Source organism: Pseudophryne corroboree, chromosome 5 (assembly GCF_028390025.1).
Source record: "Pseudophryne corroboree isolate aPseCor3 chromosome 5, aPseCor3.hap2, whole genome shotgun sequence".
Lineage (NCBI taxonomy): Eukaryota > Metazoa > Chordata > Amphibia > Anura > Myobatrachidae > Pseudophryne > Pseudophryne corroboree.
In genome coordinates this window covers 6,463,825-6,485,348 of record NC_086448.1, presented here as the reverse complement: position 1 = coordinate 6,485,348, position 21,524 = coordinate 6,463,825, and the positions used below count along the sequence as shown (strand labels likewise).

At 60.2% G+C, this 21,524-nt stretch overlaps 1 protein-coding gene across 1 annotated transcript in view; it reads left to right on the top strand.

The window, feature by feature from the left end:
• The first annotated feature begins 8,115 nt into the window (after nucleotides 1-8,115).
• Nucleotides 8,116-21,524, top strand: part of MROH1 (maestro heat like repeat family member 1) — a 383,926-nt gene continuing 370,517 nt past the window's right edge. Inside the window, exon 1 of the mRNA XM_063924734.1 lies at nucleotides 8,116-8,227. The gene's annotated coding sequence lies outside the window, so the exon portion shown is untranslated. The remainder of the gene's footprint in view (nucleotides 8,228-21,524) is intronic.

Sequence of the window (21,524 nt, the reverse complement as noted above, 5' to 3'; positions counted from 1 at the left end):
GAGGCGATTGCTGGTCGCAGTATAACACCAGTATGTGTGTAAATACATTTTAGGATACCCTCCTGCTTTCTATCAGCAGGATCCTTAAGGGCGGCCATCTCAGGAGAGGGTAGAGCCCTTGTTCTTACAAGCGTGTGAGCGCCTTATCCCCCCTAGGGGGTGTTTCCCAACGCACCCTAACCTCTGGCGGGAAAAGGTATACTGCCAATAACTTTTTAGAAATTATCAATTGTTATCGGGGGGAAACCCACGCATCATCATTTTATTTCTCAGATTCAGGAAAACTACAGGTGGTTTTTCCTCACCAAACATAATACCCCTTTTTGGTGGTACTCATATTATCAGAAATGTGTAAACATTTTCCCTTGCCTCAATCATGTAACGTGTGGCCCTATTGGAAATCACGGTTGTCTCTTCACCGTCGACACAGGAGTCAGTATCCGTGTCGGCGTCTGTATCTGCCATCTGAGGTAACGGGCGCTTTAGAGCCCCTGACGGCCTATGAGACGTTTGGACAGGCACAAGCTGAGTAGCCGGCTGTCTCATGTCAACCACTGTCTTTTATACAGAGCTGACACTGTCACGTAATTTTCAACAGTACATCCACTCAGGTGTCGACCCCCTAGGGGGTGACATCACTATTACAGACAATCTGCTCCGTCTCCACATCATTTTTCTCCTCATACATGTCGACACAAACGTACCGACACACAGCACACACACAGGGAATGCTCTGATAGAGGACAGGACCCCACTAGCCCTTTGGGGAGACAGAGGGAGAGTTTGCCAGCACACAACAAAGCGCTATAAACTGTATAGGGACAACCTTATAATAAGTGTCTATCTCTTATAGCTGCTTATATATATTTTTAGCCAAATAAGTGCCCCCCCTCTCTGTTGTACCCTGTTTCTGTAGTGCAGTGCAGGGGAGAGTCTGGGAGCCTTCCTACCAGCGGAGCTGTGTGGGAAAATGGCGCCGTGTGCTGAGGAGATAGGCCCCGCCTCCTTCTCGGCGGGCTCTTCTCCCGCTTTTATCTGGAAAACTGGCAGGGGTTAAATACATCCATATAGCCCAGGGGCTATATGTGATGTATTTTTTGCCATAGGAGGTATTTACATTGCTGCCCAGGGCGCCCCCCCCCAGCGCCCTGCACCCTCAGTGACCGCAGTGTGAAGTGTGCTGGGAGCAATGGCGCACAGCTGCAGTGCTGTGCGCTACCTTAATGAAGACAGGAACGTCTTCTGCCGCCGATTTCTGGACCTCTTCACTCTTAAGCATCTGTAAGGGGGGCGGCGGCGCGGCTCCGGGACCCATCCAGGCTGTACCTGTGATCGTCCCTCTGGAGCTAATGTCCAGTAGCCAAGAAGCCCAATCCACTCTGCACGCAGGTGAGTTCGCTTCTTCTCCCCTTAGTCCCTCGATGCAGTGAGCCTGTTGCCAGCAGGTCTCACTGAAAATAAAAAACCTATTTAAACTTTACTTCTAAGCAGCTCAGGAGAGCCACCTAGCTTGCACCCTTCTCGTTCGGGCACAAAAATCTAACTGAGGCTTGGAGGAGGGTCATAGGGGGAGGAGCCAGTGCACACCACCTGATCCTAAAGCTTTACTTTTGTGCCCTGTCTCCTGCGGAGCCGCTACCCCCCCCATGGTCCTTACGGAGTCCCAGCATCCACTTAGGACGTCAGAGAAAATATGTTATCCGCCAATTATGTGCCCCCCCTTCTCTTTTAAACACCCCTTCACCGTGTGTAAGCAGGGGAGAGTCCGGGGAGCTTCCTCTCAGCGGTGCTGTGGAGAGAAAATGGCGCTGGTGAGTGCTGAGGGAGAAGCCCCACCCCCTCGGCGGCGGGCATCAGTCCTGATCAAAGTTATTAAAAAATGTCGGGGGCTCTTTTATATACATGTACAGTGCCCACCTGTACAGGGTGGTATTCATGTGACCGCCGGGCAGCTGACCGACAGTCACATGACCTCCTCCACGAGCCCGACGGCTCACTTTCCCGATGGTCGGCATGCCGACCAACAGGGACTATTTCCACTCGTGGGTGTCCACGACACCCATAGAGTGGGAATAGAACCCGTGGCGACCGCAGGTCGCCACCGAGCCCGCAGCGTAGCGAGCGCAGCGAGCCCGCAAGGGGCTTGCTGTACTCGCCCCTCCCCGCCGGGATCCCGGCGTCGGTAAGCTGACCGGCGGTCAGGAGACCGCCGGTCAGCCATACTACACCCCCTGTACATGTATATTGTCTTTTGCCATAAGAGAGGTGTTATATTGCTGCCCAGGGCTCCCCCCCTGCGCCCCGCACCCTTACAGTGACCGGAGTGTGTGAGGTGTGTGGAGCAATGACGCACAGCTGCAGTGCTGTGCGTTCCTCAGTGAAGCTCTGAAGGCTTCTGCCGCCTGAGACGTCTTCTGACTTCGTTTCTTCTGGCTCTGTGAGGAGAACGGTGGCGCGGCTCTGGGGGTGGACGCCCAGTAAGAACCTGCGTTCACCCCCTCTGGAGCTAATGGTGTCCAGTAGCCGAGGAAGCAGAGCCTATCTTAGACAAGAAGGTCTGCTCCTCTCTCCTCAGTCCCTCGATGCAGGGAGCCTGTTGCCAGCAGTGCTCCCTGTAAAAATGTAGAAAAAATCCAAACAAAAATGCTTTCTATGCAGAGAACTCAGGGAGCTCCCTGCAGTGCACCCATCTCGCTCTGGGCACAGTGTAAAACTGAGGTCTGGAGGAGGGACATAGAGGGAGGAGCCAGTGCACACCCAGAATCCAAAGCTTTCTTAAAGTGCCCTATCTCCTGCGGAGCCCGTCTATTCCCCATGGTCCTTACGGAGTCCCCAGCATCCTCTAGGACGTTAGAGAAAAGAAGACTTACCCGCGGTAGCTGTGGAAACCAGGTCCGCGAGGTCCTCCCCAAATAAAACTTTACCCTTGTAAGGTAAAGCCTCCATATGTCTCTTTGAGTCAGCACCACCAGTCCATTGACGGGTCCATAGGGACCTTCTAGCAGACATTGCCATGACATTGGCTCTTGTACCCAAAAGACCAATATCTCTCGCAGCCTCCCTCATTTATAACGCTGCGTCCATGATGTGACCTAAGGTCAATAAAATACTATCTTTATCTAGGGTGTCCATGTCAGATGACAAGTTATCTGCCCAAGCTGCAATTGCGCTACCCACCCATGCCGACGCTACTGCCGGTCTGAGCAGGGCTCCCGTAGTCACATAAATTGCTTTTAAGGTAGTTTCTTGCCTGCGATCAGCAGGATCCTTTAGGGCCGCCGTGTCCGGGGACGGTAGGGCCACCTTCTTGGAAAAGCGCGCCAAGGCCTTGTCCACCGTGGGTGAGGATTCCCACCGTAACCTGTCCTTTGAGGGGAAAGGATACGCCATAATAATTCTCTTGGGAACCTGCAGTCTCTTGTCTGGAGTTTCCCAAGCCTGTTCAAATAAAGCGTTCAGCTCATGAGATGGGGGAAACGTTACCTCAGGTTTCTTTTCCTTAAACATGCAGACCCTCGTGTCAGGGACAGAGGGGTCATCTGTGATATGTAATACATCTTTTATTACAATAATCATGTATTGAATACTCTTGGCCACCCTTGGGTGTAACCGTGCATCATCATAGTCGACACTGGAGTCGGAATCCGTGTCGGTATCAGTGTCTGCTATCTGGGTAAAGGGACGTTTATGGGACCCTGAAGGGTCTTGTGACACCGTAAGAGCCATGGATTGACTCCCTGCTTGGTCTTTGGACTCTGCCTTGTCCAATCTCTTGTGTAATAAAGCCACACTAGCATTCAAAACACTCCACATGTCCACCCAATCCGCCGTCGGCTGTGCTGACGGAGACACTACCACCATCTGCTCAGCTTCCTCCCTAGACGAGCCTTCCGCTTCAGACATGTCGACACACGCGTCCTGAGACTTCCACACACACTTGGATATATGGATATGGGGACAGACCCACAATAAGGCCCTTTGGAGAGACAGAGAGAGAGTATGCCAGCACACACCCAGCGCCACTTCGTTCTGAAACAAAGTCCCAGACCTGTAAGCGCTTTTTATAACAAATTTAACACCAAATCAATGTGCCCCCCCCCTCGTTTTTGCCCCGTTACTTGTAGAGCAGGGGAAGAGTCTGGGAGCAGCTTCTCTGCAGCAAGCTGTGGAGAAAATGGCGCTGGTTAGTGCTGATGGATCAAGCTCCGCCCCCTCGATGGCGGGCCTCGGTCCCGCTATTTGTTTATACTGGCGGGGTTTTTATATATACTGCCTCCGCAGTGTCTATATATCTGTGCCAGTCTAGTATGAGGCCATAATTGCTGCCCAGGGCGACCCCCCTGCGCCCTTGCTGTGCCTTGTGTGTGTGTGGGAGCAATGGCGCGCAGCGCGACCGCTGCACGGTACCTCATGAAGATCTGAAGTCTTCTGCCGCCTTTGAAGTCTTCTTGTTTCCTATACTTACCCAGCTTCTATCTTCCGGCTCTGTGAGGAGGACGGCGGTGCGGCTCCGGGACGAACAGCAAGGACGACACCTGCGTACCGATCCCTCTGGAGCTAATGGTGTCCAGTAGCCTAAGAAGCAGAGCCTTGAAACTCACAGAAGTAGGTCTGACTTCTCTCCCCTCAGTCCCTCGATGCAGGGAGCCTGTTGCCAGCAGTGCTCCCTGAAAATAAAAAACCTAACAAAATACTTTCTGTCAGGAAGCTCAGGAGAGCTCCCTGTAATGCACCCAGTCTCCTCTGGGCACAGGATCTAACTGAGGTCTGGAGGAGGGGCATAGCGTGCGGCGTCTCAGCGGCGGTGTGTAGCGTGTCATGTGGTGGATATGTGGCGTCTCGGTAGCAGTGTGTAGTGTGTCACGTGGTGGTGGCGGATGTGTGGCGTACCAGCAGTGGTGTGTAGCGTCTCACGAAGTGGTGGCGGATAACGTTCTGCATCTCAGTGACTGTGTGTAGCATGTCACGTGGTGGTGGCAGATGTGTGGCGTCACGGCAGTGGTGTGTAGTGTGTTACATGGTAGTGGCGGATGTGTGGCATCTCGGCGGCGCTGTGTAGCATGTCAGGGGGTGGTGGATAACGTGTGGCATCTTGGTTGCGATGTGTAGCGTGTCACATGGTGGTGGCGGATAAAGTGTGGTGTCTCGATGGAGGATAACATGTGGTGTCTCGGCAGCGGTGTGTAGCGCGTCATGCGGTGGTGGCGGATAACATGTGGCGTCTCGGTGGCGGTGTGTAGCGTGTCGTGGAAAACATGTGGCGTCTCAGCGGCGGTGTGTAGTGTGTCACGTGTTGGTGGCGGATAACGTGTGGCGTCTCGGCGGCGGTGTGTAGTGTGTAACGTGGTGGATAACGTGTGGCGTCTCGGTGGCGGTGCGTCACGTGGTGGTGGCGGATAACATGTGGCGTCTCTGCGACGGTGTGTAGTGTGTCACGTGGTGGATAACGTGTGGGGTCTCGGCGGTGGTGTGCAGCGCGTCACGTGGTGGTGGATAACGTGTGGCATCTCAGTGCCGGTGCGTAGCGTGTCGCGTGGTGGTGGCGGATAACGTGTGGCGTCTCAGCGGCGGTGTGTAGTGTGTCATGTGGTGGCGGCGGATAACATGTGGCGTCTCAGCGGCGGTGTGTAGTGTGTCACGTTGTCGTGGCGGATAACGTGTGGCGTCTCAGCGGCAGTGTGTAGTGTGTCACGTGGTGGTGGCAGATAACATGTGGCATCTCGGTGGCCGTGTGTAGCATGTAACGCGGTGGTGGCGGATAACGTGTGGCGTCTTGGTGGCGGTGTGTAGTGTGTCACGTGGTGGTGGTGTCTCGGCGGCGGTGTGTAGAGTCACGTGGTGGTGGTGGCGGATAACGTGTGGCGTCTCAACGGCGGTGTGTAGTGTGTCACGTGGTGGATAACGTGTGGCGTCTCAGTGGCGGTGTGTAGTGTGTCACGTGGTGGTGGCGGATAACGTGGCGTCTCGGCGGCGGTGTGTAGTGTCACGTGGTGGTGATGGATAACGTGTGGTGTCTCGGCGGTGGTGTGTAGTGTGTCACGTGGTGGTGTCGGATAACTTGTGGCGTCTCTGTGACTGGTGTGCAGCGTGCCACATGGTGGTGGCAGATAACGTGTGTTGTCTCTGTGTGTACCACTTCACAAGGTGGTGGCAGATAACATGCGGAATCTCAGTGGCAGTGTGTAGCATCTCACGTGGTGGTGGCAGATGTGTGGTGTCTCTGCAACGGTGTGTAGCGTGTCACGTGATGGTGGCGGATGTGTGGCGTCCTGGCAGTGGTGAGTAGCCTGTCATGTGGTGGCGGTGAATGTGTGGCGTCCCGCCAGTGGCGTGTCACGTGTTGGGGCGGTTAACGTGAGGTGTCTCAGCGGCGGTGTGTAGCGTGTCATGTGGTGGAAATGTGGCGTCTCGGTAGCAGTGTGTAGCGTGTCACGTGGTGGTGGCGGATGTGTAGCGTACCAGCAGCGGTGTGTAGCGCGTAACGTGGTGGTGGCGTATGTGTGGCGTCTCGGTGGCGGTGTGTAGTGTGTCACGTGGTGGTGGCGTCTCCGCGGCGGTGTGTAGCGCATCACCTGGTGGTGGCGGATAACGTGTGGCGGTGTAGTGTGTCACGTGGTGGATAACGTGTGGCGTCTCAGCGGCGGTGTGTAGTGTGTCACGTGGTGGTGGTGGATAAAATGTCCTGTCTCAGCGGCGGTGTGTAGTGTGTTACGTGGTGGATAACGTGTGGCGTCTCGGCGGCGGTGTGTAGTGTGTCACGTGGTGGATAACGTGTGGCGTCTCAGCGGCGGTGTGTAGTGTGTCACGTGGTGGTGGATATCATGTGGCGTCTCGGCGGCGGTGTGTCACGTGGTGGTGGTGGATAACGTGTGGGGTCTCGGCGGCGGATAACGTGTGGCGTCTCGGTGGCGGTGTGTAGTGTGCCACGTGGTGGTAGTGGATAACGTGTGGCGTCTCGGTGGCGGTGTGTAGTGTGTCACGCGGTGGTAGTGGATAACGTGTGTCGTCTCGGTGGCGGTGTGTAGTGTGTCACGTGGTGGTAGTGGATAACGTGTGGCGTCTCGGTGGCGGTGTGTAGTGTGTCACGTGGTGGTAGTGGATAACGTGTGGCGTCTCGGCGGCGATGTGTAGTGTCACATGGTGGTGGCGGATAACGTGTGGTGTCTCGGTGGCGGTGTGTAGTGTGTCACGTGGTGGTAGTGGATAACGTGTGGCGTCTCGGTGGCGGTGTGTAGTGTGTCACGTGGTGGTAGAGGATAACGTGTGGCGTCTCGGTGGCGGTGTGTAGTGTGTCACGTGGTGGTAGTGGATAACGTGTGGCGTCTCGGTGGCGGTGTGTAGTGTGTCACGTGGTGGTAGAGGATAACGTGTGGCGTCTCGGTGGCGGTGTGTAGTGTGTCACGTGGTGGTAGAGGATAACGTGTGGCGTCTCGGTGGCGGTGTGTAGTGTGTCACGTGGTGGTAGTGGATAACGTGTGGCGTCTCGGTGGCGGTGTGTAGTGTGTCACGTGGTGGTAGAGGATAACGTGTGGCGTCTCGGTGGCGGTGTGTAGTGTGTCACGTGGTGGTAGAGGATAACGTGTGGCGTCTCGGTGGCGGTGTGTAGTGTGTCACGTGGTGGTGGCGGATAACGTGTGGCGTCTCGGTGGCGGTGTGTAGTGTGTCACGTGGTGGTAGTGGATAACGTGTGGCGTCTCGGTGGCGGTGTGTAGTGTGTCACGTGGTGGTGGCGGATAACGTGTGGCGTCTCGGCGGCGATGTGTAGTGTCACATGGTGGTGGCGGATAACGTGTGGTGTCTCGGCGGCGGATAACACGCGGAGTAGGCTGGGAATGGCGTACATGGGAGGTAGTAGAAGGAGAGGCCTGTATGGCTGCCCCAGGGATAAGATGAGGGGAGCTGTTGTCAGTGGCTCTCTGGGAAATAAGCGGGAAAAGCTGCTGCGGCCGCTGCTCCCTCTGCTGCTGCCAGTACGTTGGCGCCTGCTGCCCACCAAGAACATGGCGGCTATACACGTGAGCGGCGACAACTGCGGAGACCGGAAGCTGCGTCACTGGGCAGGGATCACGTGCCACTGATAAACACACAGACACAGGTGGTGTCTCGTGCTCCGCTCATGGCGCCACTGTCCCCGCCCACACATACTTTCCAGCCAATTAGCAGCGCCTGTCACTGATCACATGACATCACCCGGGCACTAGTGGGATCTGACTGTTATCAGGAACAGGTGAGAACCGATGAGGCGGTCGTGACAGGAGACTGAGAGTGACTGGAGGCTGGGGGGTGAGAGTGACAGGAGGCTGGGGGATGAGAGTGACAGGGGGCTGAGAGTGACAGGAGGCTGGGGGTGATAGTGACAGGAGGCTGGGGGGTGAGAGTGACAGGAGGCTGAGAGTGACTGGAGGCTGGGGGGTGAGAGTGACAGGAGGCTGGGGGATGAGAGTGACAGGGGGCTGAGAGTGACAGGAGGCTGGGGGGTGATAGTGACAGGAGGCTGGGGGATGAGAGTGACAGGGGGCTGAGAGTGACAGGAGGCTGGGGGTGATAGTGACAGGAGGCTGGGGGGTGATAGTGACAGGAGGCTGGGGGGTGAGAGTGACAGGAGGCTGAGAGTGACAGGAGGCTGGGGGGTGATAGTGACAGGAGGCTGGGGGATGAGAGTGACAGGGGGCTGAGAGTGACAGGAGGCTGGGGGGTGATAGTGACAGGAGGCTGGGGGATGAGAGTGACAGGGGGCTGAGAGTGACAGGAGGCTGGGGGTGATAGTGACAGGAGGCTGGGGGGTGAGAGTGACAGGAGGCTGGGGGGTGAGAGTGACAGGAGGCTGGGGGATGAGAGTGACAGGGGGCTGAGAGTGACAGGAGGCTGGGGGGTGAGAGTGACAGGGGGCTGAGAGTGACAGGAGGCTGGGGGCTGAGAGTGACAGGAGGCTGAGAGTGACAGGGGGCTGAGAGTGACAGGAGGCTGGGGGGTGAGAGTGACAGGAGGCTGGGGGGGTGACAGGAGGCTGGGGGGTGAGAGTGACAGGAGGCTGGGGGGCTGAGAGTGACAGGAGGCTGGGGAGTGAGAGTGACAGGAGGCTGGGGAGTGAGAGTGACAGGAGGCTGGGGGGTGAGAGTGACAGGAGGCTGGGGGGTGAGAGTGACAGGAGGCTGGGGGGTGAGAGTGACAGGAGGCTGAGAGTGACAGGAGGCTGGGGGGTGAGAGTGACAGGAGGCTGGGGGATGAGAGTGACAGGGGGCTGAGAGTGACAGGAGGCTGGGGGGTGAGAGTGACAGGAGGCTGAGAGTGACAGGGGGCTGAGAGTGACAGGAGGCTGGGGGGTGAGAGTGACAGGAGGCTGGGGGGGTGACAGGAGGCTGGGGGGGTGAGAGTGACAGGAGGCTGGGGGGGGTGAGAGTGACAGGAGGCTGGGGGGGGTGAGAGTGACAGGAGGCTGGGGAGTGAGAGTGACAGGAGGCTGGGGGGTGAGAGTGACAGGAGGCTGGGGGGTGAGAGTGACAGGAGGCTGAGAGTGACAGGAGGCTGGGGGTGATAGTGACAGGAGGCTGGGGGGCGAGAGTGACAGGAGGCTGGGGGGCGAGAGTGACAGGAGGCTGGGGGGTGAGAGTGACAGGAGGCTGGGGGATGAGAGTGACAGGGGGCTGAGAGTGACTGGGGGCTGAGAGTGACAGGGGGGTGAGAGTGACAGGAGGCTGGGGGGGTGACAGGAGGCTGGGGGGTGAGAGTGACAGGAGGCTGGGGGGGTGAGAGTGACAGGAGGCTGGGGGGCTGAGAGTGACAGGAGGCTGGGGGGGTGAGAGTGACAGGAGGCTGGGGAGTGAGAGTGACAGGAGGCTGGGGGGTGAGAGTGACAGGAGGCTGGGGGGTGAGAGTGACAGGAGGCTGGGGGGTGAGAGTGACAGGAGGCTGAGAGTGACAGGAGGCTGGGGGGTGAGAGTGACAGGAGGCTGGGGGATGAGAGTGACAGGGGGCTGAGAGTGACAGGAGGCTGGGGGGTGAGAGTGACAGGAGGCTGAGAGTGACAGGGGGCTGAGAGTGACAGGAGGCTGGGGGGTGAGAGTGACAGGAGGCTGGGGGGGTGACAGGAGGCTGGGGGGGTGAGAGTGACAGGAGGCTGGGGGGGTGAGAGTGACAGGAGGCTGGGGGGGGTGAGAGTGACAGGAGGCTGGGGAGTGAGAGTGACAGGAGGCTGGGGAGTGAGAGTGACAGGAGGCTGGGGGGTGAGAGTGACAGGAGGCTGGGGGGTGAGAGTGACAGGAGGCTGAGAGTAACAGGAGGCTGGGGGGTGAGAGTGACATGAGGCTGTGGGGGTGACAGGAGGCTGGGGGGTGAGAGTGACAGGAGGCTGGGGGGGTGACAGGAGGCTGGGGAGTGAGAGTGACAGGAGGCTGAGAGTGACAGGAGGCTGGGGGGTGAGAGTGACAGGAGGCTGAGAGTGACAGGAGGCTGGGGGATGAGAGTGACAGGGGGCTGAGAGTGACAGGAGGCTGGGGGTGATAGTGACAGGAGGCTGGGGGGTGAGAGTGACAGGAGGCTGGGGGGTGAGAGTGACAGGGGGGTGAGAGTGACAGGAGGCTGGGGGATGAGAGTGACAGGGGGCTGAGAGTGACAGGAGGCTGGGGGGTGAGAGTGACAGGAGGCTGAGAGTGACAGGAGGCTGGGGGGTGAGAGTGACAGGGGGCTGAGAGTGACAGGAGGCTGGGGGGTGAGAGTGACAGGAGGCTGGGGGGGTGACAGGAGGCTGGGGGGGGTGAGAGTGACAGGAGGCTGGGGGGGTGAGAGTGACAGGAGGCTGGGGGTTGAGAGTGACAGGAGGCTGGGGGGTGAGAGTGACAGGAGGCTGGGGGGTGAGAGTGACAGGAGGCTGGGGGGTGAGAGTGACAGGAGGCTGGGGGGGTGACAGGAGGCTGGGGGGTGAGAGTGACAGGAGGCTGGGGGGGGTGACAGGAGGCTGGGGAGTGAGAGTGACAGGAGGCTGAGAGTGACAGGAGGCTGGGGGGTGAGAGTGACAGGAGGCTGGGGGGTGAGAGTGACAGGAGGCTGGGGAGTGAGAGTGACAGGAGGCTGGGGGGTGAGAGTGACAGGAGGCTGGGGAGTGAGAGTGACAGGAGGCTGAGAGTGACAGGAGGCTGGGGGGTGAGAGTGACAGGAGGCTGGGGGGTGAGAGTGACAGGAGGCTGAGAGTAACAGGAGGCTGGTGGGTGAGAGTGACAGGAGGCTGGTGGGTGAGAGTGACAGGAGGCTGGGGGGTGAGAGTGACAGGAGGCTGAGAGTGACAGGAGGCTGGGGGGTGAGAGTGACAGGAGGCTGAGTGACAGGAGGCTGGGGGTGTGTGTGACAGGAGGCTGGGGGGTGAGAGTGACAGGAGGCTGAAAGTGACAGGAGGCTGGGGGGTGAGAGTGACTGGAGGCTGGTGGGGGTGTGTGTGACATGAAAGTGACAGGAGGCTGGGGGTGAGAATGACAGGTAGCTGGGGGGTGAGAGTGACGGGAGGATGAGGGGGGGGGGGTGAGAGTAACGGGAGGCTGGGGGTGAGAGCGACAGGAGGCTGGGGTGTGAGAGCGACAGGAGGCTGGGGTGTGAGAGCGACAGGAGGCTGGGGTGTGAGAGTGACAGGAGGCTGGGGGGTGAAAGTGACAGGTGGCTGGGGTGGGTGTGTGTGTGACAGGAGGCTGGGGGGTGACGGTGATAGGAGGCTGGGGATGTGTGTGACAGGAGGCTGGGGGGTGACAGTGACAGGAGGCTGGGGTGGGTGTGTGTGTGACAGGAGGCTGGGGGGTGACAGTGACAGGAGGCTGGGGATGTGTGTGACAGGAGGCTGGGGGGTGACAGTGACAGGAGGCTGGGGTGTGTGTGTGACAGGAGGCTGGGGTGTGTGTGTGTGACAGGAGGCTGGGGGGTGACAGTGACAGGAGGCTGGGGTGTGTGTGTGTGACAGGAGGCTGGGGGGTGAGAGTGACAGGAGGCTGGGGGTGTGTGTGACAGGAGGCTGGGGGGTGAGAGTGACAGGAGGCTGGGGGTGTGTGTGACAGGAGGCTGGGGAGTGACAGGAGGCTGGGGATGTGTGTGATAGGAGGCTGGGGGGTGACAGTGACAGGAGGCTGGGGTGTGTGTGACAGGAGGCTGGGGTGGGTGTGTGTGTGACAGGATGCTGGGGGGTGACAGTGACAGGAGGCTGGGGATGTGTGTGACAGGAGGCTGGGGGGTGAGAGTGACAGGAGGCTGGGGGTGTGTGTGTGTGTGACAGGAGGCTGGGGGGTGAGAGTGACAGGAGGCTTGGGGGTGAGAGTGACAGGAGGCTTGGGGGTGAGAGTGACAGGAGGCTGGGGGTTGAGAGTGACAGGAGGCTGGTGGTCAGAGTGGTAGGAGGCTGGGTGAGAGTGACGGGAGGCTGGGGGATTGAGAGTGACGGGAGGCTGGGGGTTGAGAGTGACGGGAGGCTGGGGGTTGAGAGTGACGGGAGGCTGGGGGTGAGAGTGATAGGAGGCTGGGGGGTCAGAGTGATAGGCTGGGGGTGAGAGTGACGGGAGGCTGGGGGGTCAGAGTGATAGGCTGGGGGTGAGAGTGATAGGAGGCTGGGGCGGTCAGAGTGACAGGAGGCTGGGGGGGGTGAGAGTGACAGGAGGCTTGGGGGTCAGAGTGATAGGCTGGGGGTCAGAGTGACAGGAGGCTGGGACGGTCAGAGTGACAGGAGGCTGGGGGTGAGAGTGACAGGAGGCAGAGAGTGACAGGAGGCTGGGGGGTGAGAGTGACAGGAGGCTGGGGGGTGAGAGTGACAGGAGGCTGGGGGGGGGGTGAGAGTGACAGGAGGCTGAGAGTGACAGGAGGCTGGGGGGGGTGAGAGTGACAGGAGGCTGGGGGTAAGAGTGACAGGAGGCTGGGGGTGACAGGAGGCTGGGGGGGGGTGTGACAGGAGGCTGGGGGTGACAGGAGGCTGGTGGTGAGAATGACAGGTAGCTGGGGGGTGACAGGAGGCTGAGAGTGACAGGAGGCTGGGGGTGACAGGAGGCTGGTGGTGAGAATGACAGGTAGCTGGGGGGTGACAGGAGGCTGGGGGTGACAGGAGGCTGAGAGTGACAGGAGGCTGGGGGTGTGTGTGACAGGATGCTGGGAGGCGAGAGTGACAGGAGGCTGGGGGTGACAGGAGGCTGGGGGTGAGAGTGACAGGAGGCTGGGGGGGTAAGAGTGACAGGAGGATGGGGGGGTGAGAGCGACAGGAGGCTGGGGGTGAGAGCGACAGGAGGCTGGGGGGTGAGAGCGACAGGAGGCTGGGGGGTGAAAGTGACAGGTGGCTGGGGGGTGACAGTGACAGGAGGCTGGGGTGTGTGTGTGACAGGAGGCTGGGGTGGGTGTGTGTGTGACAGGAGGCTGGGGGGTGACAGTGACAGGAGGCTGGGGGAGTGTGTGACAGGAGGCTGGGGGGTGAGAGTGATAGGAGGCTGGGGGTGTGTGTGACAGGTGGCTGGGGGTGTGTGTGACAGGTGGCTGGGGGGTGAGAGTGACAGGAGGCTTGGGGTTGAGAGTGACAGGATGCTGGGGGTTGAGAGTGACAGGAGGCTGGTGGTCAGAGTGGTAGGAGGCTGGGGGGTGAGAGTGACGGGAGGCTGGGGGGGTGACAGTGACAGGAGGCTGGGGATGTATGTGACAGGAGGCTGGGGGGTGAGAGTGACAGGAGGCTGGGGGTGTATGTGACAGGAGGCTGGGGGGTGAGAGTGACAGGAGGCTGGGGGTGTGTGTGACAGGAGGCTGGGGGGTGAGAGTGACAGGAGGCTGGGGGTGTGTGTGACAGGAGGCTGGGGAGTGACAGGAGGCTGGGGATGTGTGTGATAGGAGGCTGGGGGGTGACAGTGACAGGAGGCTGGGGTGTGTGTGACAGGAGGCTGGGGGGTGACAGTGACAGGAGGCTGGGGATGTGTGTGACAGGAGGCTGGGGGGTGAGAGTGACAGGAGGCTGGGTGTATGTGTATGACAGGAGGCTGGGGGGTGAGAGTGACAGGAGGCTTGGGGGTGAGAGTGACAGGAGGCTGGGGGTTGAGAGTGACAGGAGGCTGGTGGTCAGAGTGGTAGGAGGCTGGGGGGGGGGGGTGAGAGTGGTAGGAGGCTGGGGGGTGTGAGAGTGACGGGAGGCTGGGGGATTGAGAGTGACGGGAGGCTGGGGGTTGAGAGTGACGGGAGGCTGGGGGGTCAGAGTGATAGGCTGGGGGTGAGAGTGATAGGAGGCTGGGGCGGTCAGAGTGACAGGAGGCTGGGGTGTGTGTGAGAGTGACAGGAGGCTTGGGGGTCAGAGTGATAGGCTGGGGGTGAGAGTGACAGGAGGCTGGGACGGTCAGAGTGACAGGAGGCTGGGACGGTCAGAGTGACAGGAGGCTGGGGGGTGAGAGTGACAGGAGGCTGAGAGTGACAGGAGGGTGGGGGGTGAGAGTGACAGGAGGGTGGGGGGTGAGAGTGACAGGAGGGTGGGGGGTGAGAGTGACAGGAGGCTGAGAGTGACAGGAGGCTGGGGGGGTGAGAGTGACAGGAGGCTGAGAGTGACAGGAGGCTGGGGGTGAGAGTGACAGGAGGCTGGGGGTGACAGGAGGCTGGGGGGGGGGGGGTGACAGGAGGCTGAAAGTGACAGGAGGCTGGGGGTGACAGGAGGCTGGTGGTGAGAATGACAGGTAGCTGGGGGGTGACAGGAGGCTGGGGGTGACAGGAGGCTGAGAGTGACAGGAGGCTGGGGGTGACAGGAGGCTGGTGGTGAGAATGACAGGTAGCTGGGGGGTGACAGGAGGCTGGGGGTGACAGGAGGCTGGGGGTGTGTGTGACAGGATGCTGGGGGGCGAGAGTGACAGGAGGCTGGGGGTGAGAGCGACAGGAGGCTGGGGGGGTAAGAGTGACAGGAGGATGGGGGGGGGGCTGAGAGCGACAGGAGGCTTGGGGGTGAGAGTGACAGGAGGCTGGGACGGTCAGAGTGACAGGAGGCTGGGGGGTGAGAGTGACAGGAGGCTGAGAGTGACAGGAGGGTGGGGGGTGAGAGTGACAGGAGGGTGGGGGGTGAGAGTGACAGGAGGGTGGGGGGTGAGAGTGACAGGAGGCTGAGAGTGACAAGAGGCTGGGGGGGGTGAGAGTGACAGGAGGCTGGGGGTGAGAGTGACAGGAGGCTGGGGGTGACAGGAGGCTGGGGGGGGGGTGACAGGAGGCTGAAAGTGACAGGAGGCTGGGGGTGACAGGAGGCTGGTGGTGGGAATGACAGGAGGCTGGGGGTGACAGGAGGCTGAGAGTGACAGGAGGCTGAGAGTGACAGGAGGCTGGGGGTGACAGGAGGCTGGTGGTGAGAATGACAGGTAGCTGGGGGGTGACAGGAGGCTGGGGGGGTGTGTGACAGGATGCTGGGGGGCGAGAGTGACAGGAGGCTGGGGGTGACAGGAGGCTGGGGGTGAGAGCGACAGGAGGCTGGGGGGTAAGAGTGACAGGAGGATGGGGGGGGGGGGGGTGAGAGCGACAGGAGGCTGGGGGGTGAGAGCGACAGGAGGCTGGGGGGTGAAAGTGACAGGTGGCTGGGGGGTGACAGTGACAGGAGGCTGGGGTGTGTGTGTGACAGGAGGCTGGGGTGGGTGTGTGTGTGACAGGAGGCTGGGGGGTGACAGTGACAGGAGTCTGGGGGAGTGTGTGACAGGAGGCTGGGGGGTGACAGTGACAGGAGGCTGGGGGTGTGTGTGACAGGAGGCTGGGGGTGTGTGTGACAGGAGGCTGGGGGGTGAGAGTGACAGGAGGCTTGGGGGTGAGAGTGACTGGAGGCTGGGGGTTGAGAGTGACAGGAGGCTGGTGGTCAGAGTGGTAGGAGGCTGGGGGGGTGAGAGTGACGGGAGGCTGGGGGGGTGAGAGTGACGGGAGGCTGGGGGGGTAAGAGTGACGGGAGGCTGGGGGGGGGGGAGTGAGAGTGACGGGAGGCTGGGGGGGGGAGTGAGAGTGACGGGAGGCTGGGGGGTTGAGAGTGACGGGAGGCTGGGGGGTTGAGAGTGACGGGAGGCTGGGGGTTGAGAGTGACGGGAGGCTGGGGGTTGAGAGTGACGGGAGGCTGGGGGTTGAGAGTGACGGGAGGCTGGGGGTTGAGAGTGACGGGAGGCTGGGGGTGAGAGTGACGGGAGGCTGGGGGGTCAGAGTGATAGGCTGAGGGTGAGAGTGATAGGAGGCTGGGGCGGTCAGAGTGACAGGAGGCTGGGGGGGGGTGAGAGTGACAGGAGGCTTGGGGGTCAGAGTGATAGGCTGGGGGTGAGAGTGATAGGAGGCTGGGGCGGTCAGAGTGACAGGAGGCTGGGGATGAGAGTGATAGGGGGCTGGGGGGGTGAGAGTGACAGGAGGCTGAGAGTGACAGGAGGCTGGTGGGGGTGAAAGTGACAGGAGGGTGGGGGATGAGAGTGACAGGGAGTGAGAGTGACAGGAGGCTGAGAGTGACAGGAGGCTGGGGGGGTGAGCGTGACAGGAGGCTGAGAGTGACAGGAGGCTGGGGGGTGAGAGTGACAGGAGGCTGGGGGGAGGGTGACAGGAGGCTGAAAGTGACAGGAGGCTGGGGGGTGAGAGTGACAGGAGGCTGGGGGTGACACGAGGCTGGTGGTGAGAATGACAGGAAGCTGGGGGTGACAGTGACAGGTAGCTGGGGGGTGACAGTGACAGGAGGCTGGAGGTGACAGGAGGCTGAGAGTGACAGGAGGCTGGGGGTGTGTGTGAGAGGATGCTGGGGGGCGAGAGTGAGAGGAGGCTGGGGGTGACAGGAGGCTGGGGGGTGAGAGTGACGGGAGGCTGGGGGGGGGGGAGAGTGACGGGAGGCTGGGGGGTGAGAGTGACGGGAGGCTTGGGGGTGAGAGCGACAGGAGGCTGGGGGGGTAAGATTGACGGGAGGCTGGGGGGGGTGAGAGCGACAGGAGGCTGGGGGGTGAGAGCGACAGGTGGCTGGGGGGTGAAAGTGACAGGTGGCTGGGGGGTGACAGTGACAGGAGGCTGGGGGTGACAGGAGGCTGGGGGTGTGTGTGACAGGATGCTGGGGGGCGAGAGTGACAGGTAGCTGGGGGGTGACAGTGACAGGAGGCTTGGGGTGACAGGAGGCTGAGAGTGACAGGAGGCTGGGTGTGTGTGTGACAGGATGCTGGGGGGCGAGAGTGACAGGAGGCTGGGGGGAGAGCGACAGGAGGCTGGGGGGGTAAGAGTGACGGGAGGCTGGGGGGGTGAGAGCGACAGGAGGCTGGGGGGTGAGAGCGACAGGAGGCTGGGGGGTGAGAGCGACAGGAGGCTGGGGGGTGATAGTGACAGGTGGCTGGGGGTGACAGGCGGCTGGGGTGTGTGTGTGACAGGAGGCTGGGGTGGGTAGACAGGAGGCTGGGGGTTGAGAGTGACAGGAGGCTGGTGGTCAGAGTGGTAGGAGGCTGGGGGGGTGAGAGTGACGGGAGGCTGGGGGGGTAAGAGTGACGGGAGGCTGGGGGGGGGTGAGAGTGACGGGAGGCTGGGGGGTGACAGGAGGTTGGGGGGTGAGAGTGACAGGAGGTTGGGGGGTGACAGTGACAGGGGGCTGGGGGGTGAGAGTGACGGGAGGCTGGGGGGTGAGAGGAGGCTGGGGGGTGACAGTGACAGGAGGTTGTGGGGTGACAGTGACAGGGGGCTGGGGGGTGAGAGTGACGGGAGGCTGGGGGGTGAGAGGAGGCTGGGGGGTGACAGTGACAGGAGGTTGTGGGGTGACAGTGACAGGCGGCTGGGAGTGGGTGTATTGTGCAGTGATGTGCAGAAGGCACCTGTTGGTGTCACATCGTCCCCTGGGCCCGGAGGTGTCACCAGTGTAGGCTGCTGTGTGCGGGGTCCTGGGGGTTTGGGGATTCCGGAGTATCTGGTAATACGCGTATTACGGGTCCCGGGAGCTTGCTGTGTGCATTGTGGCTTTTATACTGTCATGTGACTGGAGGCTTGTGTTGGCTCAGCTTCCTGGGGCTGATCATTTGGGGTAGGGTCACATTTTTGTGGCCTGTGTCTACACAATTATTGACACTAGGGCCCTCATTCTGAGTTGATCGCTCGCTAGCTGCTTTTAGCAGCAGTGCAAACGCTAGGCCGCCGCCCTCTGGGAGTGTATCTCAGCTTAGCAGAAGTGTGAACGAAAGGATCGTAGCGCTGCTACAAAAAAAAGATTGTGTAGTGTCTGAGCAGCTGCAGACCTACTCCTTCCTTGCGATCAGCTCAGTCCGTTTAGTTCCTGGTCTGACGTCGCACACACGCCCTGCGTTCGGCCAGCCACTCCCCCGTTTCTCCAGCCACTCCCGCGTTTTTACCTGGCACGCCTGCGTTTTTTCACACACTCCCAGAAAACATTCAGTTACCACCCAGAAACACCCACTTCCTGTCAATCACTCTGCGCCCAGCAGTGCGACTGAAAAAGCATCGCTAGACCTTGTGTAAAACTGCATCGGCTTTTGTGAAAGTACGTCGCGCGTGCCTAGTGCGCCCCATACGCATGCACAGAATTGCCGATTTTAAGCCTGATCGCTGCGAACAACGGCAGCTAGCGATCAACTCAAAATGACCCCCACTATTCAAAAATAAAATCTTTCCCAACTGGGCATAATATCCCTGGATTTAAGGGGCAAACGTATTACTAATGTCACCTGACAGACGCTGCGGCCTGGATCACACCGGCGCAGCCGCGTCTTCAGGTTTCTCATTTGTTTTTGTATTGACCATTTGTCCCATGTCGACCATTTAACTGTTTACCCTGTGACCCTGTCCTATTGAATGTCCACCATTTGGTGGCGTCCTATAGGCTGTTATTCAGTGTAATGTACTAACATTGTTATCACTGTGTATGTTGTGTTGTGTCATGTGCGTCTTATTTACATGTCAGTAAGAAAGGAGGAATCATCAGTTGTGCTGCATGAGGTGGTGGGAGCAGCCATTACTAGGAGCTGGTGGTGGTCGTAGCGTAGTCACCAGGAGATAGCATGTGATGGTGGCAAGTGGGGTTATTGGGCATGTCTCATCAGAAGAAGTATGTGGCAAGGAGAATAAGGTGGTGGTGCCAGGAGGCAGTGGTCAGCAGGGTGCGAGGAGGTAGGTGGAGGTGGAAGGCAGGGTAAGAGGAGGTGAGAGGTACGAGAGAGCAGGGGCAGATGGTTGGTGGCAGGGTAAGAGGAGGTGAGAGATACGAGGGAACAGGGGCAGTGGGTTGGTGGCAGGGTAAGAGGAGGTGAGAGGTATGAGGGAGCAGGGGCAGACAGTTGGTGGCAGGGTAAGAGGAGGTGAGAGGTACGAGAGAGCAGGGGCAGTGGGTTGGAGGCAGGGTAAGAGGAGGTGAGAGGTACGAGAGAGCAGGGGCAGAGGGTTGGTGGCAGGGTAAGAGGAGGTGAGAGGTACGAGGGAGCAGGGGCATACGGTTGGTGGCAGGATAAGAGGAGGTGAGAGGTACGAGAGAGCAGGGGCAGATGGTCGGTGGCAGGGTAAGAGGAGGTGAGAGGTACGAGGGAGCAGGGGCAGAGGGTTGGTGGCAGTGCACAGCAGGGTAAGAGGAGGTGAGAGATACGAGAGAGCAGGGGCAGAAGGTTGGTGGCAGGGCACAGCAGGGTAAGAGGAGGTGAGTGGTACGAGAGAGCAGGGGCAGAAGGTTGGTGGCAGGGCACAGCAGGGTAAGAGGAGGTGAGAGGTACGAGAGAGCAGGGGCAGAAGGTTGGTGGCAGGGCACAGCAGGGTAAGAGGAGGTGAGTGGTACGAGAGAGCAGGGGCAGAAGGTTGGTGGCAGGGCACAGCAGGGTAAGAGGAGGTGAGAGGTACGAGAGAGCAGGGGCAGAAGGTTGGTGGCAGGGTAAGAGGAGGTGAGAGGTACGAGGGAACAGGGGCAGTGGGTTGGTGGCAGGGTAAGAGGAGGTGAGAGGTATGAGGGAGCAGGGGCAGACAGTTGGTGGCAGGGTAAGAGGAGGTGAGAGGTACGAGAGAGCAGGGGCAGTGGGTTGGAGGCAGGGTAAGAGGAGGTGAGAGGTACGAGAGAGCAGGGGCAGAGGGTTGGTGGAAGGGTAAGAGGAGGTGAGAGGTACGAGGGAGCAGGGGCATACGGTTGGTGGCAGGATAAGAGGAGGTGAGAGGTACGAGAGAGCAGGGGCAGATGGTCGGTGGCAGGGTAAGAGGAGGTGAGAGGTACGAGAGAGCAGGGGCAGAAGGTTGGTGGCAGGGCACAGCAGGGTAAGAGGAGGTGAGAGGTACGAGAGAGCAGGGGCAGAAGGTTGGTGGCGGGGCACAGCAGGTTAAGAGGAGGTGAGAGGTACGAGAGAGCAGAGGCAGAAGGTTGGTGGCGGGGCACAGCAGGTTAAGAGGAGGTGAGAGGTACGAGGGAGCAGTTACAGAGGGTCGGTGGCAGTGCACAGCAGGGTAAGAGGAGGTGAGAGGTACGAGAGAGCAGGGGCAGAAGGTTGGTGGCGGGGCACAGCAGGGTAAGAGGAGGTGAGGGGTACGAGAGAGCAGGGGCAGAAGGTTGGTGGCGGGGCACAGCAGGGTAAGAGGAGGTGAGAGGTACGAGAGAGCAGGGGCAGAAGGTTGGTGGCGGGGCACAGCAGGTTAAGAGGAGGTGAGAGGTACGAGGGAGCAGGGACAGAGGGTCGGTGGCAGTGCACAGCAGGGTAAGAGGAGGTGAGAGGTACGAGAGAGCAGGGGCAGAAGGTTGGTGGCAGGGCACAGCAGGGTAAGAGGAGGTGAGTGGTACGAGGGAGCAGTGGCAGAAGGTTGGTGGCGGGGCACAGCAGGGTAAGAGGAGGTGAGAGGTACGAGGGAGCAGGGGCAGAGGGTTGGTGGCAGTGCACAGCAGGGTAAGAGGAGGTGAGAGGTACGAGAGAGCAGGGGCAGAAGGTTGGTGGCGGGGCACAGCAGGGTAAGAGGAGGTGAGAGGTACGAGGGAGCAGGGGCAGAGGGTTGGTGGCAGTGCACAGCAGGGTAAGAGGAGGTGAGAGGTACGAGAGAGCAGGGGCAGAAGGTTGGTGACAGGGCACAGCAGGGTAAGAGGAGGTGAGAGGTACGAGAGAGCAGGGGCAGAAGGTTGGTGGCAGGGCACAGCAGGGTAAGAGGAGGTGAGAGGTACGAGGGAGCAGAAGGTTGGTGGCAGGGCACAGCAGGGTAAGAGGAGGTGAGAGGTACGAGGGAGCAGGGGCAGAAGGTTGGTGGCGGGGCACAGCAGGGTGAGAGGAGGTGAGAGGTACGAGAGAGCAGGGGCAGAAGGTTGGTGGCGGGGCACAGCAGGGTAAGAGGAGGTGAGAGGTACGAGGGAGCAGAGGGTTGGTGGTGGGGCACAGCAGGGTAAGAGGAGGTGAGAGGTACGAGGGAGCAGGGGCAGAGGGTTGGTGGTGGGGCACAGCAGGGTAAGAGGAGGTGAGAGGTACGAGGGAGCAGAGGGTCGGTGGCAGGGCACAGCAGGGTAAGAGGAGGTGAGAGGTACGAGGGAGCAGAGGGTCGGTGGCAGGGCACAGCAGGGTAAGAGGAGGTGAGAGGTACGAGAGAGCAGAAGGTTGGTGGCAGTGCACAGC